This window comes from Pelobates fuscus, chromosome 7 (genome assembly GCF_036172605.1).
Source record: "Pelobates fuscus isolate aPelFus1 chromosome 7, aPelFus1.pri, whole genome shotgun sequence".
NCBI lineage: Eukaryota > Metazoa > Chordata > Amphibia > Anura > Pelobatidae > Pelobates > Pelobates fuscus.
The window spans coordinates 186,243,396-186,265,372 of NC_086323.1; the positions used below are offsets into that span (position 1 = coordinate 186,243,396).

Here is a 21,977-nt window from a genome sequence, read left to right on the forward strand (position 1 = left end):
AAAACAGACATTTAAAGGGAGAAATGAATTGAAGTCGAGTCTGCTCTGTTAAATAAGCAGAAGTGTTCTTAATATTTAGCAGTAGCACTCAACTACACGACTTGTGCAGCAAGAGCCAAAGTGAAGTTTTAAGATTCTGGGACTTAAGACTCCAGCTTCTGAGGGGCCCTTTGAGTTCCACATATATGACAAGCATATTGCAATGCAATGTGTGCTACAGATGTCCGAGACTAAAGAGGCTAAAAACCCTTTTAAAACATATTGCTAATTTTGTATGGAGAAAACGTTTCAGTTACATTGTCCCTGCTCTGACACAAAAACTGATGCTGACTGAATTATTTGAATTGTCGGCACATAACAATCCAATTTAACCCCTTTAACCCCTTAAGGACCAAACTTCTTGAATAAAAGGGAATCATGACATGTCACACATGTCATGTGTCCTTAACGGGTTAATGCACCTATACGTAGGGTGAGCAGACCCACCATGTTTTCAGGGACATAGCATTTTGTCACATGTATAATGCATATTCTGCAGGATTCTTTATTGCCTAATTACTTAATCTTTAAAGAATCTTTCTTTTCAATTGTACATACTACAGGGCACCCCTTTTTATGTGCTGCCCATCAATCTGTATACGTGATATGTGTCCCCGAAAACATGGTGGATCTGGTAACCCTATCTATACTTACAATATATTGGTTTTTTTTAAATGAATATATATATATATATATATATATATATATAATATATTATTTTTTTAACGGCTACGTATACTTAACACAACATTAATTATGAAAAAAGTTCAAACTTTTTCAAAAAAAGGATTTTGCTCATAATTTCTGTGCAACCAAAGCAACTACAGAACAATAATCCGTTGTATTCCTAACTCTTTAATGTTAAAATCACTATCCAGCCTCCCTGACCTCTGCCCCTCTAAATATAGTCAAATCTTACCTTATTTCCAGAGTTACGCAGCTCCGCCTGCGCTAGCTCTGCCCCGATCTGCCTCCCTGGCTGACATCATCAGAACTGATGATTTCAGCCAATCGCAATGCTTTCCCACAGTCCTGTTCAATCAGCATCTCCTCATTTAGATGCATTGAATCAATGCATCTCTTTGGGAAAAGTTCAGCGTCTCCATGCAGAGCGTGGAGATGCTGAACGTCAGTGGTGCACATTGTGCAGCTGTGACCCAGGAAGCACATCTAGTGGCCAACTGAGATGTGGCCACTAGAGGTGTTCCTAGGCTGAAATGTAAACACCGTCTTTTCTCTAAAAAGGCAGTGATAACAGCAAAAAACCTGCAGGGATATGGTATAGACACCAGAACAACTACATTAACCCCTTAATGACATGTGACATGTGTGACATGTCATGATTCCCTTTTATTCCATAAGTTTGGTCCTTAAGGGGTTAAGCTGTAGTTGTTCTGGTGACTATAGCGTCCCTTTAAAATGGGTTCAATTAAACTGATTGTCAAAATGCCTCATATGTCTAGGATTTCAGGCCATTTTTGAAAGCCAAAAGACAGATATGTCAAGGAGCAGTGGAGCGGCTGGAAAAGTTTTGGTGGCAGGGATCTAGGCTCCACCTTTTGAAGTTAACCATGTCCTTCTCTGTAAACCCCACCGTCACCTTATCGTTGTTGTGCCACGTAACCACAAGTTACGTGTATATATATATATATACACACACCCACATTCAATCTATATTATAGACTACACAGTGTAAACTATATACAGTAATATATACTATAACGCTATAGTGGTATTAATACAAATGTGTTTCTGGAGTAACAATTTAAACTTACCTTTTCTCCCTCGCTGTGCCGGTCGGGCATGGCTGGCCCCACCTCCATGCCTGAGATCATCAGTCTTCATGCCAATCCAAGGCTCTCCTATAGCAAAGCATTGGGAGACTATTGTGCATGCGTAGCAAAACCACATGCTGCGCCAATCACCATATCCTCCATGTATTGAATCAATGCATCTCTATGGGAAGAGTCCACACATATGACAATTTATTGTCCTAACACACAAATAATTTCATATTTGAACACCTACAAAGAGCCCTGGACATTGACAGGGTTTTTCTCTAAAGGTTGCATTTTTGTGGATTTAATTTAAATGGGAAAAGTTAAAAAAAAAAAGATTTATAAAAACTCTTCAGCTAAGCACAAACGTTTGCCGCAGTTTTTCCACTCAGATGTAATTTTTGAAAATTCAGAGTCTATACTAATAAAATAAATTAAAATAAACAATACGACTTGTGTGACTAACCATTAGTGTCTCACTCACTGCCCCCTCCCCTTCGCAGTGTTTGTGTGGTTACTGTGTGTAATGTATGTGTGTGCATGCGTGCAGGCTCATTGTGTTGTAGGACTGTATGTAATATGTCTGTGGTGTGTTGTCTGCATCTTGTAAGTGCAGATCACAATAATTGCCCCTCGAATTCCCAGTTCTCACTAAGTAGGCTGCTTAGTGTGGTCAGCTCCAGTATTGAGCGATAGCATTTTCCCTTCACTAAATCCCCATTTAATGGAAGGGTGTGGCTTGTCTTTCCCATTTTCCCTTACTCCCTCCTATTTTTATTTTTTTCTTTCCCTCTCTTTATGCAATGTAAAAAAATATTGTCTCCTCTTTCTCTATTGGCTTATCTCTGATATGCTTTGTTTCCTGCGTAATGTGTACTCTTCTGAGTTTTTTCAAATTTACTTTAGTTGTTTGCATTAAATACCCTTTTCATGCCTCGATGATTCTTACCAATTGTATGTTTTAAAATATGTTTTTAGAATAATAATAATATGAGTGTTTATAGCACTTTTCTCCACGTGAGATTCAAATCACTTAAAATATATATAAAAAAGACAAAGGTACGAATTTATGATATTCAGATGAGCTGACTAAATGTCCGATAAAAGAGATGGGTTTTTAGCTATTTATAAAAAGTCTGTAAGGATGGTGCCAAGGTAATCAGTTCCAGAACGTGGGGGCAGTGTGACTGAATGCTTGGGAGCCTGAGTTTGTCTTTATCCTAGGCACCAATAGGAGGGATTTGTTGGCTGACCGAAGTGAGTGAGATGGAATATACGGTGTCAGAAGTTCTTTCAAGTATTGTGGTCCTTGTTTGTTTAAGGCTTTGCAGGTCAGTAAGTCAATTTTAAAATATGTTCTCCATTTAATTGGAAGCCAGTGCAGGGAGTGGAGAACAAGTGTTATGTGATGTTGTTACAAACTGCCATTTGTAACTGGCCCTTTAAATGACAAATTGCCCTGCTTCCCTGGGTTGTGGAGAAGCCTATTTGCCAGCCCCCTTCCTCATGACTATGGCCCCTGGGAGATTGTGCCCCTGAAAACTTATGGACTTTAATTGGGTGTGTATGGCCCTTTAAGAACCGTCTGGGGACATAGTGTGACTTTGTTGAACAATGCCCCTTTAAGACGGTGTCCCCAAACCTTTAATATATTGTGTTCCTGGCTTTCTCCTACCTGGTTAAGTAAATGGGGCTTACTGAACCAAGTACCACACAGGCGGACCACCCAGAAGTGGAAGTGTGCAGGCAATTTACCTCCCAGGCTGTGAGGTTACTGCAGGTTAATTGCCAACCGCTGGGTGGCCGCAGTTCGTGCAAACGAACACGAGGCGGCGGCCATCTTTGTTCATTCGAACGAGGTCAGCGGTATGTGTAGCCAAATCCATGGAACTGAAATGGGCTACACATTTCACCGAACACCGCTGACCCTTACCTTCTCCTACACTGAACTTTCCCATTCGAATGCATGTTCGAATGGGACGTTGTCATTTTTCTGCATAAAATTGACCGTCCGCATAGCCCAAATCTATGGAACTGTTTTGGGCAGGAAAATGTGCTTGCGGTCAGTCATGAAGGACTTCCGTCTAACTTTTGATCTACTGGAGGGATTTGTATGATTTTTGGTTATGTTTATATTTATAGTATGCTGATTCTAAATATGTAATGGAGATTGGATGTATGGTTTTAAAGTTACAGTGTATGTGTAAAAACTGTATTTTACCTGCCTGTGATAATTATGTTAAGTATTGTGTACCATAATTATATCACAGGCAGAGGGGGAGGATTTTGTATGTAATTGCTGGGAGTGTTTTCTGTAATGTATGTGTATGATTGGTTGTTTTTTAAAACCCTGTGGGTGGTCCGATCTAAGGGAAACCTGCATAAAAGAAAGCCCTTTGGGTGCCAATAAACAGAATGACTTGACCCTCTAACTTGCAGCCTTGACTCATGTTTGTAGGGGACAGCTATAATCACTACAGGGATTGCTATGCTCTTCATACTCCCTTAGCCACTGAGCTCTTGTAAGAGCTCTTGTTCCTGATCCTACTTCGCTCTACAGAAGGAAGAGGTTCACCTACTGGAGCCTGGTCGTAGGTCCAGGGTGGATAGCAGACGGCAAGATCCTAGCCCAGCAGCGGCGGTTTGTGGAGTCGGCAGTACTTATGGTGTATATGCAGTAGTTATGGTGTCTACGGTGCTGATGGTCCTTTGGTGAGCGCTAGGAGCATCCTTTCTACGGTCCAACTTCCAGCCAGCCTCGAGGCAACCGTAACAGATGTGATCGGATTTGATTGGTCAGTAATCTTGGTTGCTGCATTTTGTACTGTCTGTAGGTGATATAAATATTTTTCTTGGAGGACACAATCTAAATCTAAATGAGAGGACACAAATGCATGGATTAATGTTGGCATATCATCCTGTAGGATTAAGTGTTGTATCCAGGCTATGTTTCTTAGATGAAAGAAGGCAGATTTTATTACAGAGGAAATCTGCTTTTTAAATGATAGTCCAGAGCTAATCAGCACTCCGAGATTTGTGTACCTCTGTTGAACTACTGAGTTCAGAGCCTCCAAGTTCCAGGCCAGTTGGGCAATCATGAGGTATTTTTGTTTCCCAGGGTCATCTCATCAAGAGTAAGTATGTTTTGTCCAGCATCACTTTTAGCCAACTTGCATTCATCCACTTTCTACTAAGCAACTGTTGATGAGGCATGTCGGGTCTTTAATATCTTGAGAAGGAGAAGTAGAGTTGTGTGTCATCAGCTTAGCAATGATATTTTAAGCCATGTCTGCAGATCATGTTCCCCAGTAGTAGCGAGTAAATTGCGAACAGCATGGAAGACCAGATGTATCCTTGTGGAACTTCGCAGGCCAATTCTTTTAGTGCTGATGAGTTTGATCCCAATGTTACTCTCTGTGATCTAACAGTGAGGAAATATTTAAACTGGTTAAAAACTGTGCCTCCTACACCAAGATGTGAGGCAAACACTATAAAATAATAATAATAAAAAAATCATATGGTCAATGGTGTCAAATGTTGTTGAGAGATCGAGGAGGATTAGGATGGAGTAATCATCTGCGTGTCTCACAATCAGGAGATCGTTTATCACTTGGACTAGCACGGTTTCCGTGCTGTGGCGGCATTTAAATCCTGACTGGAAAGTATCAAATATGTTATAGTTTGATAGATGGACTTCCAGTTGAGCTGCCACTACTCAATGATATTCCTCAAGGATGGATAAGTAATTTGTCATGCAGTCTGGGTATAGTAAGGCTTTCTGTAGGAGGGGTTTTACCACTTCTTCTTTTAGAGGATCTATGAAGTTTCCATATTTTAGTGAACACTGCAATATATTTGTGAGGGTTGGGATGAGTGTTTCAATGCATACAGATATAAGATGAGCTGGAGTAGGGTCTAAGTCACAAGTAGTAGAGTGCACCTTTTGTGAGGTTCCTCTCTATCCACATTTGTAAATGTAGACCATAAACTGGGACAATCTGGCATTTCACTGCAGTGGTTTTGGTGTGTAACTAGTTGGCCTGCTGTAATAGAGGCTCAAATTGAGGAAATCTTGTCTGTGCAGAAGATTGCAAATTCTTCACACTCATCCTGAAAAAAGTGGGAGAGGATATGCATGCATGCTGGTTTGCAGAGCCTTTCTATTGTCCGAATCAGTTGCCTGGGTATATTTTGGGAGAGTGTAATTTTGCGTGACAAGAATACAGATTTTTTTGTTTTGAGTTATCTTCTACAGGTGATACTCGAAAAATTAGAATATCGTACAAAAGTTCATTTATTTCAGTAATGCAAGGTAAAAGGGGAAACTAATATATGAGATAGATGCATTACATGCAAAGCAAGATAGTTCAAGCCGTGATTTGTCATAAGTGTGATGATTATAGCTTATAGCTCATGAAAACCCCAAACCCACAATCTCAGTTAATTAGAATATTACATGCAATCAATAAAACAAGGAGTGTACTGTCACGGGTGGTGGTCCGAAGACCGGGACCCCTGAGTGCCTGATGATGAGAGGAGTCTCAGCGTGGAAATGGACTATCAGGGCCTGGTGCAGGGTAACCACACACCCCCTGGTGATAAGCAAAAATGAAGAACCCAGAACCTGAGCAGAACAGAAAGCAGAACCCAGAACATGTACACAAGACATGAGGTAAACATGAACAGGGCAGGACAGGACTGTACATGAACTGGGAATACACTGACTCCAGCCTCAATCCACTCCTTGTTAAAGTCAACACCACTTTTTAATGGCCTTTTCCTGACAATCCTCTCCAGGCTGCGGTCATCCCTGCTGTTTGTGCACCTTTTTCTTCCACATTTTTCCCTTCCACATAACTTTCTATTAACGTGCTTTGATACAGCACTTTGGGAACATCCAACTTCCTTTGCAATTACCTTTTGAGGCTTTCCCTCCTTATGGAGGATGTCAATGATGGTTTTCTGTACAACTGTCAGGTCAGCAGTCTTCCCTATGATTGTGATTCCTACTGAACCAGACTGAGCGACCATTTAAAGGCTCAGAAACCCTTTGCAGGTGTTATGGCTTACTTAGCTGATTAGAGTAGGACAATGTGAGCCTAGAATATTGCACCTTTTCACAATATTCTAATTTACTGAGATTGTGGATTTGGGGTTTTCATGAGCTGTAAGCCATAATCATTGCACTTATGACAAATCACGGCTTGAACTATCTTGCTTTGCATGTAATGTGTCCATCTCATATATTAGTTTCCCCTTTTATGTTGCATTACTGAAATAAATGAACTTTTGCACGATATTCTAATTTTTCGAGTATCACCTGTATTGGTATTCATTGATATGTTTAGTAAGAACAGCTTTATACTCTGATTCATGTGTCCTGAGCACCTTCTCTCGAGTTTACGGTCAGTTCTCTTAATTTCTCTGATGTTGCTATCAAACCATGGTGCATTGTTGTGCATTTTGACAGTGTGTATGCATGTTACTGTATTGCTTTCCAAGGTGTCACTCATAGTTTTGTTGTAGAGTCGGACAAAGGAGTTGGGGTCTTCACAAGTGCCCATTAGTTCACTTAGATCCATATGTGATGTTAGTCCAATATCATCACCCCTTTTAATGAGTGATGCTTGTCCAGGTTCTGAGGCTGGAGTCTGGCTGATTGTGATACAATGGGGAAGTGTATGGAGTGGTCAGACCATATGACTGGATTTACAGTTGCTGGTGACACTTCTAGTCCAGACTGGAATACTTGATCAAGTGTATGACCTTTTCTCTGTGGAATTAGCAACTATTTGTATAAAGCCGAGTGCACTCAACAAGCTGTGTAGGTCCTGCCCAAGTTGGGATAGCGTGTCATTTATCCACGTAATGAAGTCTCCCAATATAAGCCATCTGCGGTATTTCAGGATTAAACCAGTCAAAAGGTCTGAGAGTTCTTGAAAAAATATTTTTCCAATCTCCTGGGGATCTGTTTATTAGCAGCACTCAGAATTATCTATTGAGATGTTGGCCGGTACACATTCAAAAGATTGACGTGTGTGGACTGATATTGGTCTGGGGTTAAAGGATGATTTGACTCAGATCATTACTCCACCTCGCTTGTGATCTTGTCTTGGGTGGAATAGGTGCCTCTAGATCAGGCACCGCATTGTCATCTAGCCAGGATTCTGTAATGTACTATACGGTCAACATCCTACAGTTCTTCCTACTGCATTTTCTACATAGGGAATGACAGTTCTGGACAAACATCTGGTTTACATGTACACTTTCTCTCTTTTTTTTAGGTTAAACTGGGCCATTCTAAGGCCAGGTGTTACAAATTGCTATTTGTAACAGATAACAAAATAAACACCATAACCTCACACAGTGGGAAAATGGTGCTCAAGAGTGGAGCGCTTAAATCGTACACTTACCCCTCGGGGTTTACAGAGGAGTGTACAACTGTGGTGGAATCCTAAAAGGGTATATAAGGTACAAAATATAGAGTAGTACTGTACAACAAACGTACTTAATAGATATTTAGCAAGAACGCACTCACGTGGTTCAGAGCCTATGAATGACCGGCTCTGATCTTGTATGCAGACGTGTACTTTGAGGTGACACACACCTTTCTTGTATGAATCACAACCTCAGAAAGGGGAACAAAAACGGAGAGAACAGGGAAGCCAAACCGACCCTGGTGTAGATACCTTTGATGTATTCAATACATAAATTGCTAATACAAGTAGTTGCTCACCTTCTAAAGAGCCTGTAACTCGGCTCTCAGCGTATGCACAGATATATCAATTCAGGGTGATATTAGCCCTTTTTGGTAGCAGAAAGTGGAGTTCCTTCAAGCCGGCTCGTAATAAAATATTTATTCAAAATAGAAAATACATACAAATAATGCCGGTGTCGGGCACCCGTCCAAAACGCGTTTCACTGATTGGATTCAGCTTTATCAATTGGTAATACATTCTCTGCTACACATGGTTTAAATAACTCACACACTCACATCATTGGTGCGCCAGGCCGATGCTCTAGCCAATCGTTAGTTGTAATTACCCCGCCTGTCAGGTGATGTTGATAGTGCGTAATCTGTCCCCCTTGTGATGACATCACGCACCATACGCCGTGCGGATGACGTCACATATGGGACGTTGATCCTACGTTCTTCTGAACCCGGAAGTGGAAATCCTCGCCGATCACAATCCCTTCATTAGCTGGTCTTTAGTGTTGTGTTTGAAAGTCCGGTTTCTTCATATAGGAGGTGGCCATCTTTGTTACTGGCAAAGTCCATTTAACAATGTAGATATGCAAAGAGTAGCTCATTCCCAGATATTGAGATAAAATTTAAAAAAATAGAAAATAGTAATACAAATTACCATAATGTGGAAAAATAATAATATTAATAAATAAATAGATATATATAATATTCTCTAAAATAACTGACCTTCTATATACAATGCGATCAATATACAAATATAATGGTATTGGAAGACGACCCCGTGCCAATATATATATATATACAAAAAGGTCCAACCCTTAATAAATCTACAATAATATTGTTATAATCTGGCAACCCGCCTACTACTGAGTACAAATAAATACGTAGTGCACTACACATGTTCGGCTAAAAAACAATACAAATATATAACAAAAATATAAAAATAGAATATGTAATTATAAAAAATGGCATAGCTCGAAGTCGTCATTCAATCCATATGGTTGCATAGTCTCCAGACCAAAATCCCATTTCATTTCTGCTCTTCCTATGGCCTTGATTAGATCACCTCCCCTCCAGTTAGTGTTAATTTTTTGTATACCTAGGAAATCTATACCGCTGGGATCACAGTTATGGTGGTCCCTAAAATGAAGGGACACACTCTGTTTCTCAAAGCCTTTTTTCACATTTCGCACATGCTCCTGTATTCTGATCTTTAATGCTCTTGTGGTTCTTCCAACATATACTAAACCACAAGGGCATTTTATCATATATATGATTTTAGTGGAATGGCATGTGATCAGCTCCTTAATTTTAAATTTTCTTGTGTTGTCTCTAGGATGCTGGAAAACCCAGGTGCTTCATTAAAATATTGTTTCATTTGTATCTTGGGGGGAATGTGATTATGGACCAGATTACTCTTTAAACTTGGTATACCCCTGTATGTAATCCTAGGTTTTTCTGGTAATAAGGGGTAGAGGGTAGGGTCATCCCTCAGAATTGACCAATGTCTTCTAATTATTTTTTGTAGTTGTCTATTGTCGCTATTAAAGTCACAGATAAAATTAAAATTAAAACTCTGAAGATCTACCTTAGTGTTCCTTTCTTTATACTGTATTAGTTCCAATCTATTTGTTTGTTCTACTTCCTCGTAAGCTTTGTTTAGAAGGGTCTGCTGGTAGCCCTTTTGTTTGAAATCATTAATTATCCTAAGTGATTGTTCCTGGAATGTGTCCTTATCCGTGCAGTTTCGTTTTACCCTCAAGAGTTGTGCCTTTGGGGCGTTAAGCAGCCACGGGGAAAAATGACAGCTTGTTCCCCCTATATAGCTGTTAACATCAACTTTTTTAAAGAAGGTGCACGTCTTTAGTGTGTTATTCTCTACATATATTTTAAGATCAAGAAATTCAACTGCATTTTTACTGTAGTTACAGCTTAGTTTTATCCCCCAATTATTGTTGTTTAAATGTAGTAAAAAAAGGTTCAAGGATTCCTCACTCCCTCTCCAAATAAAGAAAATATCATCTATGTAACGGCGATAGGTCACGAGGCTCGCGCCCCACTCATGGCCTTGGTAAACAAACTCTTGTTCCCAAAATGCCATGAATAAGTTGGCATAGCTGGGCGCGAACCTCGTGCCCATCGCCGTCCCACAGGTCTGTAAATAAAATTGATCCCCAAACCAAAAATAATTATGCGTCAGTATCCATTTGATGCCCTCTATGATAAATTCAATCTGTGTTTCCAAGAAATCATTTGACCTCTCCAAAAAGTGTCTTGTAGACTTGCATCCCAAATCGTGGGAAATGATCGTATACAGTGAACTAACGTCTGCTGTAACTAAAAAATAGTCAACATCCCGCGAGATGGTGTGCAAAATCTGAAGAATACTTATCGTATCTTTTAGATAACTTGGGCATGTGTTGACTATCGGTTGGAGGCATCTATCAATATATTGTGATAATTTCCCTGAAATGGAACCGATACCTGAGACTATGGGTCTCCCTGGTGGTTTGTTACTGTCTTTATGTAATTTTGGTAAGTAGTAGAAAACTGGGATCCTTGGGAATGGAACATCTAAAAATTTGTATTCCTTTTGATTAAGCACATTCAGTGATTTACCCTTTTCCACTAACTGATTATAGCTTACTTTGATTTCCCTAGTTGGGTCTTTCGTTAGTTTTCTGTACGTTAAGGAGTCACTCAATAGTCTCTGGGCTTCCTCAATATAGTCATCGGTATCTAATATAACAGTCCCCCCACCCTTATCTGCCGGTTTGATTATTATGGAGTGATCCTCTCTTAGTTCTTTCAAGGCATGTTTCTCTTTCGGATTAAGATTATATTCACATATTTTTGGTTTTTTAATTTTATTCACGTCTCTCATGACAAGTTTTTCAAAAGTGGTCATCTCATTGGAGACACACCACTTAGGAAAAAATGTAGATCTTTCTTTGAGGTCCGTGTGTATTATCCCTGGTTCTTGTGTCATTGCTTGATTGGTCTGAATTGGATTCTTTTGAAAGAATTTTTTGAGGCATAATTTTCTCTTAAACCTATTTAGATCTAGGAAGATGCTGAACTTATCGATTGGTTTTGTGGGTACAAATTTCAACCCTTTCTTTAGAATTTCAATTTGAGGTTCAGTTAATTTTCGTTTCGAGAGGTTGAAAATTCCACTCTGTGTGGTTGTTTGTCTCTCTTTTCTTTTTTGTACGAGTATGCCTCCTCTATTTCCCCTTCTTCTATACTTCGCTGCCTCTTCATGGGGGAGGTCCGGTAAATGTTGGAGCTTTTGTGACGCTCTCTCATTTGTCCGAACCAAAAATCCTCATCGTTTGAGATTGATGTTAGGGGTTGGAACCTATTTGTGACACTACGTCTGTTATCAGTTACTTTGGATTTGTAGACGTTAGTGTCCCTTTCAATGTTCCCATTCAGGGTCCTCGTTCTTGGGGATTTACGTTTATTTGTTGGGGATCTTGGATGTTTCCTCCTTACTACTCTTTCCCAGTGATCATTATTAATCACTGGTGATTTTGGTCTAGGGGGTGATCTCCTTGGAGTTTTATCAATTAGTTGTTTATAGTGGTTATTATATGATGGAGGTTCCCTAAATGATTCTCTACTCCTAACTCTTGGATTATACCGAGTTCGTGACCTATTTATACCTCTCCATTCTCCCTGGTCATATCTTTCATAGGTTTTGGACCTATCTTGATTTTTAGAGAATGTTCTCACTTGATCCTTTGCGTAGTCTTCTTTATCTCTCAAATACTTCCTTCTTTTTATTTCTATCACGTTGTTTTCTAATCGCTCCAAATTATTTTGAATTTCATTGATCGTATTAGAATATTGGTCTGGTGTCATATGTTCCACTAGGAAATTTCTTAGTTCATCAATTTCTGTATCTAATTTTTGTAAGGTATTAGTCCTTCTTTTTATAATTAAACTCATCATACCAAACGAGAAGCTTTCTAGTAAGTCTGTCCACTCTTGAATAAAATCACTTTCTTCCTGATCAAAGGAGGGACTTTTCATAAACCTTAGGCCTCTCGGGGTGATTTGTTCCCTCTTATATTTCTCTAGTGTGGCAATCTCCCATTTAATTTTAATCTCTCTTCCTAACGTTTTCTCTAGTTTAAAACAGGAATTGCGTATTTTAATTTTTAATTCAAATTCATTATTACCCCTTGTTGTTATGGAGTTATTAAATAGAGTGTCGATATCCTGTCCATATCTAGACCTTTTGTCAAACAAAGACATGATAAATTAAGCAGCTCTCACAGAATTGAAGGGAAATAGAGAATAGAAAATGTGTGGATATCTGTGAAGTAGGCGCTTACACAATATGGAAACAATAGTAGTACAATAGCAGCTACCACCCAAATAGGAACCCTTCGTCCTAATATAAAGTAACAGATAACAAAATAAACACCATAACCTCACACAGTGGGAAAATGGTGCTCAAGAGTGGAGCGCTTAAATCGTACACTTACCCCTCGGGGTTTACAGAGGAGTGTACAACTGTGGTGGAATCCTAAAAGGGTATATAAGGTACAAAATATAGAGTAGTACTGTACAACAAACGTACTTAATAGATATTTAGCAAGAACGCACTCACGTGGTTCAGAGCCTATGAATGACCGGCTCTGATCTTGTATGCAGACGTGTACTTTGAGGTGACACACACCTTTCTTGTATGAATCACAACCTCAGAAAGGGGAACAAAAACGGAGAGAACAGGGAAGCCAAACCGACCCTGGTGTAGATACCTTTGATGTATTCAATACATAAATTGCTAATACAAGTAGTTGCTCACCTTCTAAAGAGCCTGTAACTCGGCTCTCAGCGTATGCACAGATATATCAATTCAGGGTGATATTAGCCCTTTTTGGTAGCAGAAAGTGGAGTTCCTTCAAGCCGGCTCGTAATAAAATATTTATTCAAAATAGAAAATACATACAAATAATGCCGGTGTCGGGCACCCGTCCAAAACGCGTTTCACTGATTGGATTCAGCTTTATCAATTGGTAATACATTCTCTGCTACACATGGTTTAAATAACTCACACACTCACATCATTGGTGCGCCAGGCCGATGCTCTAGCCAATCGTTAGTTGTAATTACCCCGCCTGTCAGGTGATGTTGATAGTGCGTAATCTGTCCCCCTTGTGATGACATCACGCACCATACGCCGTGCGGATGACGTCACATATGGGACGTTGATCCTACGTTCTTCTGAACCCGGAAGTGGAAATCCTCGCCGATCACAATCCCTTCATTAGCTGGTCTTTAGTGTTGTGTTTGAAAGTCCGGTTTCTTCATATAGGAGGTGGCCATCTTTGTTACTGGCAAAGTCCATTTAACAATGTAGATGTCAGACCTTCCGGCATTCGCTAACCGTGGACTTCCGGGTTCTCGGAGCGCGGCCACTCCCCCTCCTATGACATGGTCGTTCCCAGGGTTCATAGAGAGTCCGCGCCAACACCACAGTGCTTGATCAACTCGAAAGCTCCCGCGAACTTCAAACTGGATATTTACTTCTACTGTGTATCGGACCCGGACTGTTTAATCATTTACCCTCCTTCTCCTCTCCTACGACCTCGGACTGTTTCTGGACATTCTCTTGCCTGTTGCAACCTCGATCCTCTGTGGAACCTCCATCACCAATTTGGATTATCTCTCCTTCATAAGTTAAGTAAACCAGATTGGCTCAAGTTTAATATAAAACCATCTCTAATCTAAGTGGTTTGCATTCTGCTCCACTTATTAATTATCTGCATCCTAATTTGGAACTTCTCGCTGGTTGTGTTAAAGTTACCTTATCCTAAAACAACTTCAAACACCGCTGCTGGTTATAACCTGCCAGGAATTAAAGAGACAGTTCAAAATTGATTATCTTTTTTATTTTAAAGTAATAAACGTTATCAAATTCAGAAATCTGCAGTTGTTTCCATCTTATCAACAATTGAGCGTTACAGATTGATCAAGCCTAATTAATGGATACAGCAGATCTCACTTCTGAAATCACCAGATTAAACCAAAGGGTGGATACTCTCACTCAAGGCATGCAAGATCTACAGATCACCAATGAAAGAATCCTTACTTATGTAAGGGACTTGCAAACCCATACTCCTCACACAGTTACACACTCGGCTAGTGACCCTGCTGTCTCCAACCCCGAAAAATTCTCTGGAGACAGGTCCCAATACCGAGAGTTCATCAATTCTTGCAAGTTGTTGATTGCATTAAAACCCCGATCATATCCCACAGAAAGATCTAAAGTCTGTTCTGTTATTTCATTTTTGAGAGGTGAACCCATGGCCTGGGCCCATTCCTTTCTTGAGAATGATGATCCCATATTGGATTCTCTGGATGAATTCTTTGAAGCCATGTCTCTCCTTTACGAAGACCCAAACAAACAAGCGACTGCAGATTTAACCATCAGAACACTGCAGCAAAGAAACCGGCCTGTTGAAGATTACATTGCTGAATTTAAACGATGGGCACCTGAAACTCAGTGGAATGACATAACTCTACGTAACCAGTTCCGTATTGGGTTATCTGAAGCTGTCAAAGATGAGCTCTCCAGAACTGAACTACCTACTACACTAAATACACTTATTCAACTGTCAATCAGTATCGACAGAAGACTTAGGGAAAGAAAAGCTGAGAAATCACTCACTAGCTCTCTATGGAAAAAACCCTTCACCTCTTCAAAGGCACCGGAGAAACCTATAACTCCCGCTGAACCTATGGAAATAGGGGTTGTGAGAAGTCCTCTTACTCCAGAAGAAAGAACCAGAAGAAGACAACTGAACCTCTGCATGTACTGTGCTTCGCAAGAACATGTGGTCCCAGACTGTCCCCTATTGAAACGTCCAAGAGGCGGTAAGCATGGTTCTACCACGGCTATAATGAGTGTACTTCCTTCTAAACCAACCTCTCATTTCTCCTCCGTCTCTCTCATATTACAGTGGGACAAAGAAAGAATTACTACTAAGGCCCTTATTGATTCCGGTGCTAATGGGGTGTTCCTGGACTCATCCTTTGTTACAAAAAATAAAATTCCTTGTGTTCAAAAACGTAATTCAGTCTCTGTCAGAGTTATTGATGGCTCCTTAATCTCCTCGGGGCCCATTCGCCTTGAAACTGTCCCTTTAAGGATTACTACTAATTATGTCCATTCTGAATTTCTTGTTTTTGATGTCATAAATTCTCCTCTTTATCCTATAATATTGGGGATAGACTGGTTACGGACTCACAACCCACTTATTACCTGGGCTCCTTTCTCTCTCACGTTTAACTCTGCATATTGCCAGAAAACATGTCTACAACACATCCCCATTTTGCATGTTACTAGGGAATCCACTATACCTTCCATCTATTCGGAGTTTGCTGATGTGTTCAGTAAAAAGGAAGCAGAGACACTTCCTCCTCATCGACCATATGATTGTCCGATTGACCTTGTTCCTGGTGCTCCTATCCCTTTTGGACATATTTATCCCCTCTCTGAATCAGAGCTAAAAACCCTCAAGGAATACCTAGATGAAAACCTCCGGAAGGGGTTCATTAGACCTTCCTGTTCACCAGCCGCTTCCAGCATGTTTTTTGTGAGAAACAAGGACCAGACTATACGCCCCATCATCGATTACAGGTCTTTAAATAAAATAACTATTAAGAATCGTTACCCTCTTCCCCTGATCAATGAGTTGATTGAAAGATTAAGAACAGCTACCATCTACACTAAACTTGACCTTCGTGGAGCATATAACCTTGTTAGAATCAAGGCCAATGATGAATGGAAAACGGCGTTCAGAACCCGATATGGTCTTTACGAATATCTTGTCATGCCCTTCGGGCTATGTAACGCCCCTGCAACCTTTCAGCATTTCATTAACGATATCTTCCGAGATCTCCTAGACGTTTGTGTCATCATTTACTTAGATGATATTCTCATCTACTCCAACAACCTTGAAGAACACAGAAAACACGTGAGATGGGTATTATCCAGATTAAGAACACACAAATTATACGCAAAACCAGAAAAATGTATATTTGAAGTCAATGAAATCACTTTTTTGGGATACGTTATCTCCCCTCATTCAATAAGTATGGATACCTCCAAAATAGATTGCATTGTCAACTGGTCTACTCCTACTAATACTAAAGACTTACAACGTTTTTTGGGATTTGCCAACTTCTATAGGAAGTTCATTAAAAATTACTCTAAGGTTGCTCATCCCCTCAACCTGCTCAATAGCAGTAAACGATCCTTTGCTTGGAACGAAGAGGCTCAAGCAGCCTTTGATGAATTAAAACGGAGATTCACAAGTGCTCCCATTCTTCAACTACCTAATCCTGCTTTTCTCTACGTCATGGAAACGGATGCTTCTGATACAGCTATCGGGGCTGTACTCTCTCAACACCAAACGCCTCAAGATCCTCTCCATCCAGTAGCTTTTTTTTCACGATCTTTGTCTCCTGCTGAACGCAATTATCCTGTAGGAGAAAAAGAATTATTAAGTATTAAAGCTGCATTCGAAAACTGGCGTCACATACTTGAAGACACACGCACTCCTGTAATTGTTTATACCGACCACAGGAACCTTGAATATCTTCATTCCAACAAAACACTCTCTGCCAGACAAGTACGCTGGAATCTTTTCTTTTCCCGTTTTAATTTTCAAATCATCTACAGACCGGGATCCAGAAATAAAAAGGCAGATGCCCTGTCCAGAATTCACCAAGATCTTCCTGTAAACGAAACTCAACCTCCTAAAATCATAGGTATTATTTCGTCATTAACTGATGAGATTAAACATCTTAAAGAAGAAGATCTTGAACTTCCCAAACAAGACAATCTATCAAAAAAGGACGGGTTGTACTACTTCAAAGACAGGTTATACATTCCTCCCTTGCTTAGGAATAAAATACTCTCCTTGATTCATGATTCCCCTCTGGCTGGTCATCCTGGTACAAGAAAAACACTGGAGCTGTCTAAAAGATATTACTGGTGGCCTCGCCAGGACAGAACCATAGAATCTTATGTCAAAAACTGCCCAACCTGTCTGAGATCAAAATCTGACCATCATCCACCATTCGGTCAATTACTGAGCCTACCTGTTCCAGAAAGACCTTGGCAGTCCATCTCAATGGATTTCTTGGTAGAACTCCCTCCTTCGCAACATCATACCACCATTCTGGTGGTGGTAGACCGTTTCACCAAGATGTCCCATTTTATTCCTTTAAAGAAATTACCCTCTTCATCTGAACTTGCAAAAGTATTCATCAACAACATCGTGAAACTCCATGGTCTTCCTGAAGAAATCATATCAGACAGAGGAACACAGTTCACCTCCAAATTCTGGAATGAGATGTGTTCCTCCCTCAACATTCAACGTAAATTATCTTCAGCCTATCATCCTCAAACCAACGGACAAACAGAGAGAGTTAACCAATGTCTTGAACAATACTTGCGGTGTTATTGCTCTCATTTACAAGATGATTGGATCACGTGGTTACCAATGGCAGAGTTCTCATACAACAACTCGGTACACGCTAGTAGCAAAATGACTCCATTCTTCTCAAATTTTGGATTCCATCCTTCTTCATTTCCCGATCAAGGACTTCCTTCTTCTAATCCATACGTCTCCAACCATAACTCGTTCATGTCTGCCCTCTTCCTCAAGTTACGTGATAACCTTAAAAATGCATCATCTGCTCAGAAAAAGTTTTTCGATACTGGTAGACGACCTTCCCCTACTTACAAGGTTGGTGATCTCGTATGGCTCTCTTCAAAAAACATTGTTACCAACCGTCCCTCAAAGAAACTAAGTTCACTCTTCCTTGGCCCTTTTCGTATATTGTCACTCATCAACGAAAACGTGGTTAGATTGAAACTTCCACCTACCATGAAACTGCATCCAGTCTTCCATGTGTCGTTGCTTAAACCACACCACTCCGACCCTTTCATGAGGGATGTTCATACCACTCCTGATCCCATTCTGGTACAAGGTGAAGAAGAATACGAGGTTCAGAGGATTCTCGACTCACGAATCCATCGTGGTTCCTTACAATATCTTGTCCGGTGGAAGGGCTACGGTGTTGACGAAGACTCATGGGTGTCGTCCTCCGCGGTGCATGCTCGTCGACTTATCAACGCGTACCATGCTCGCTACCCATCCAGACCTCGTTGACAGCATCCGGTGGCTGCTTCTTATGAGGGGGGTTCTGTCAGACCTTCCGGCATTCGCTAACCGTGGACTTCCGGGTTCTCGGAGCGCGGCCACTCCCCCTCCTATGACGTGGTCGTTCCCAGGGTTCATAGAGAGTCCGCGCCAACACCACAGTGCTTGATCAACTCGAAAGCTCCCGCGAACTTCAAACTGGATATTTACTTCTACTGTGTATCGGACCCGGACTGTTTAATCATTTACCCTCCTTCTCCTCTCCTACGACCTCGGACTGTTTCTGGACATTCTCTTGCCTGTTGCAACCTCGATCCTCTGTGGAACCTCCATCACCAATTTGGATTATCTCTCCTTCATAAGTTAAGTAAACCAGATTGGCTCAAGTTTAATATAAAACCATCTCTAATCTAAGTGGTTTGCATTCTGCTCCACTTATTAATTATCTGCATCCTAATTTGGAACTTCTCGCTGGTTGTGTTAAAGTTACCTTATCCTAAAACAACTTCAAACACCGCTGCTGGTTATAACCTGCCAGGAATTAAAGAGACAGTTCAAAATTGATTATCTTTTTTATTTTAAAGTAATAAACGTTATCAAATTCAGAAATCTGCAGTTGTTTCCATCTTATCAACAATTGAGCGTTACAGTAGATATGCAAAGAGTAGCTCATTCCCAGATATTGAGATAAAATTTAAAAAAATAGAAAATAGTAATACAAATTACCATAATGTGGAAAAATAATAATATTAATAAATAAATAGATATATATAATATTCTCTAAAATAACTGACCTTCTATATACAATGCGATCAATATACAAATATAATGGTATTGGAAGACGACCCCGTGCCAATATATATATATATACACAAAGGTCCAACCCTTAATAAATCTACAATAATATTGTTATAATCTGGCAACCCGCCTACTACTGAGTACAAATAAATACGTAGTGCACTACACATGTTCGGCTAAAAAACAATACAAATATATAACAAAAATATAAAAATAGAATATGTAATTATAAAAAATGGCATAGCTCGAAGTCGTCATTCAATCCATATGGTTGCATAGTCTCCAGACCAAAAACCCATTTCATTTCTGCTCTTCCTATGGCCTTGATTAGATCACCTCCCCTCCAGTTAGTGTTAATTTTTTGTATACCTAGGAAATCTATACCGCTGGGATCACAGTTATGGTGGTCCCTAAAATGAAGGGACACACTCTGTTTCTCAAAGCCTTTTTTCACATTTCGCACATGCTCCTGTATTCTGATCTTTAATGCTCTTGTGGTTCTTCCAACATATACTAAACCACAAGGGCATTTTATCATATATATGATTTTAGTGGAATGGCATGTGATCAGCTCCTTAATTTTAAATTTTCTTGTGTTGTCTCTAGGATGCTGGAAGTCTTTTATAACACGCTTTTTACTGTTTGTATTCTTACAGGCCGTGCAAGAGCCGCATCCATAAAACCCAGGTGCTTCATTAAAATATTGTTTCATTTGTATCTTGGGGGGAATGTGATTATGGACCAGATTACTCTTTAAACTTGGTATACCCCTGTATGTAATCCTAGGTTTTTCTGGTAATAAGGGGTAGAGGGTAGGGTCATCCCTCAGAATTGACCAATGTCTTCTAATTATTTTTTGTAGTTGTCTATTGTCGCTATTAAAGTCACAGATAAAATTAAAATTAAAACTCTGAAGATCTACCTTAGTGTTCCTTTCTTTATACTGTATTAGTTCCAATCTATTTGTTTGTTCTACTTCCTCGTAAGCTTTGTTTAGAAGGGTCTGCTGGTAGCCCTTTTGTTTGAAATCATTAATTATCCTAAGTGATTGTTCCTGGAATGTGTCCTTATCCGTGCAGTTTCGTTTTACCCTCAAGAGTTGTGCCTTTGGGGCGTTAAGCAGCCACGGGGAAAAATGACAGCTTGTTCCCCCTATATAGCTGTTAACATCAACTTTTTTAAAGAAGGTGCACGTCTTTAGTGTGTTATTCTCTACATATATTTTAAGATCAAGAAATTCAACTGCATTTTTACTGTAGTTACAGCTTAGTTTTATCCCCCAATTATTGTTGTTTAAATGTAGTAAAAAAAGGTTCAAGGATTCCTCACTCCCTCTCCAAATAAAGAAAATATCATCTATGTAACGGCGATAGGTCACGAGGCTCGCGCCCCACTCATGGCCTTGGTAAACAAACTCTTGTTCCCAAAATGCCATGAATAAGTTGGCATAGCTGGGCGCGAACCTCGTGCCCATCGCCGTCCCACAGGTCTGTAAATAAAATTGATCCCCAAACCAAAAATAATTATGCGTCAGTATCCATTTGATGCCCTCTATGATAAATTCAATCTGTGTTTCCAAGAAATCATTTGACCTCTCCAAAAAGTGTCTTGTAGCCTTGCATCCCAAATCGTGGGAAATGATCGTATACAGTGAACTAACGTCTGCTGTAACTAAAAAATAGTCAACATCCCACGAGATGGTGTGCAAAATCTGAAGAATACTTATCGTATCTTTTAGATAACTTGGGCATGTGTTGACTATCGGTTGGAGGCATCTATCAATATATTGTGATAATTTCCCTGAAATGGAACCGATACCTGAGACTATGGGTCTCCCTGGTGGTTTGTTACTGTCTTTATGTAATTTTGGTAAGTAGTAGAAAACTGGGATCCTTGGGAATGGAACATCTAAAAATTTGTATTCCTTTTGATTAAGCACATTCAGTGATTTACCCTTTTCCACTAACTGATTATAGCTTACTTTGATTTCCCTATGTAGCGGAGTAGAGGTACGATCCAAGGTAGCTCCGCTGGTAGACAGGAACAGCAATCCAATATAGGTATCAAACGGGTAGCGTGGTTACAATCCCTTCCCTCCAAGAACTAGACGACACATAGCTTGGAGGTCAACTGTCAGCTTTATTCACACAATTTCTTTTATGGCTTTTTCCCATGCAAGGGAGGCAACTCAAAACAACCAATCACCTCACAATCACCTCCCCTCCCTCTCCTCCCCTTAGATTAGCAGGTAAATTAATTAGAGTGAGCCGAGTTTTCCCCAGTTTCTGAAGTACCCCTAAATACGGGGGGTACAAGGATAAACGAGGGGTCCCCTGGTAGGTCTGCTCTGGGTGAGTAACATATTCAAATTTCACCCAGATCAGACCAGGGGTTCGGGAGTTACCGGTATTTAAAGATTTGACCGACTGCAGGGACACAGTAGCCGAAAACGGCTCCATAGATTCT

At 40.1% G+C, this 21,977-nt stretch overlaps 2 protein-coding genes across 2 annotated transcripts in view; one reads left to right on the forward strand and one right to left on the reverse strand.

Annotated features, from left to right (window-relative positions):
• LOC134568392 (dimethylaniline monooxygenase [N-oxide-forming] 2-like) overlaps nt 1-21,977 on the reverse strand; it is a 489,265-nt gene that overhangs the window by 433,060 nt on the left and 34,228 nt on the right. The gene's annotated exons all lie outside the window — the stretch shown is intronic.
• Nucleotides 1-21,977, forward strand: part of EFCC1 (EF-hand and coiled-coil domain containing 1) — a 174,107-nt gene that overhangs the window by 1,563 nt on the left and 150,567 nt on the right. The window lies entirely within an intron of this gene.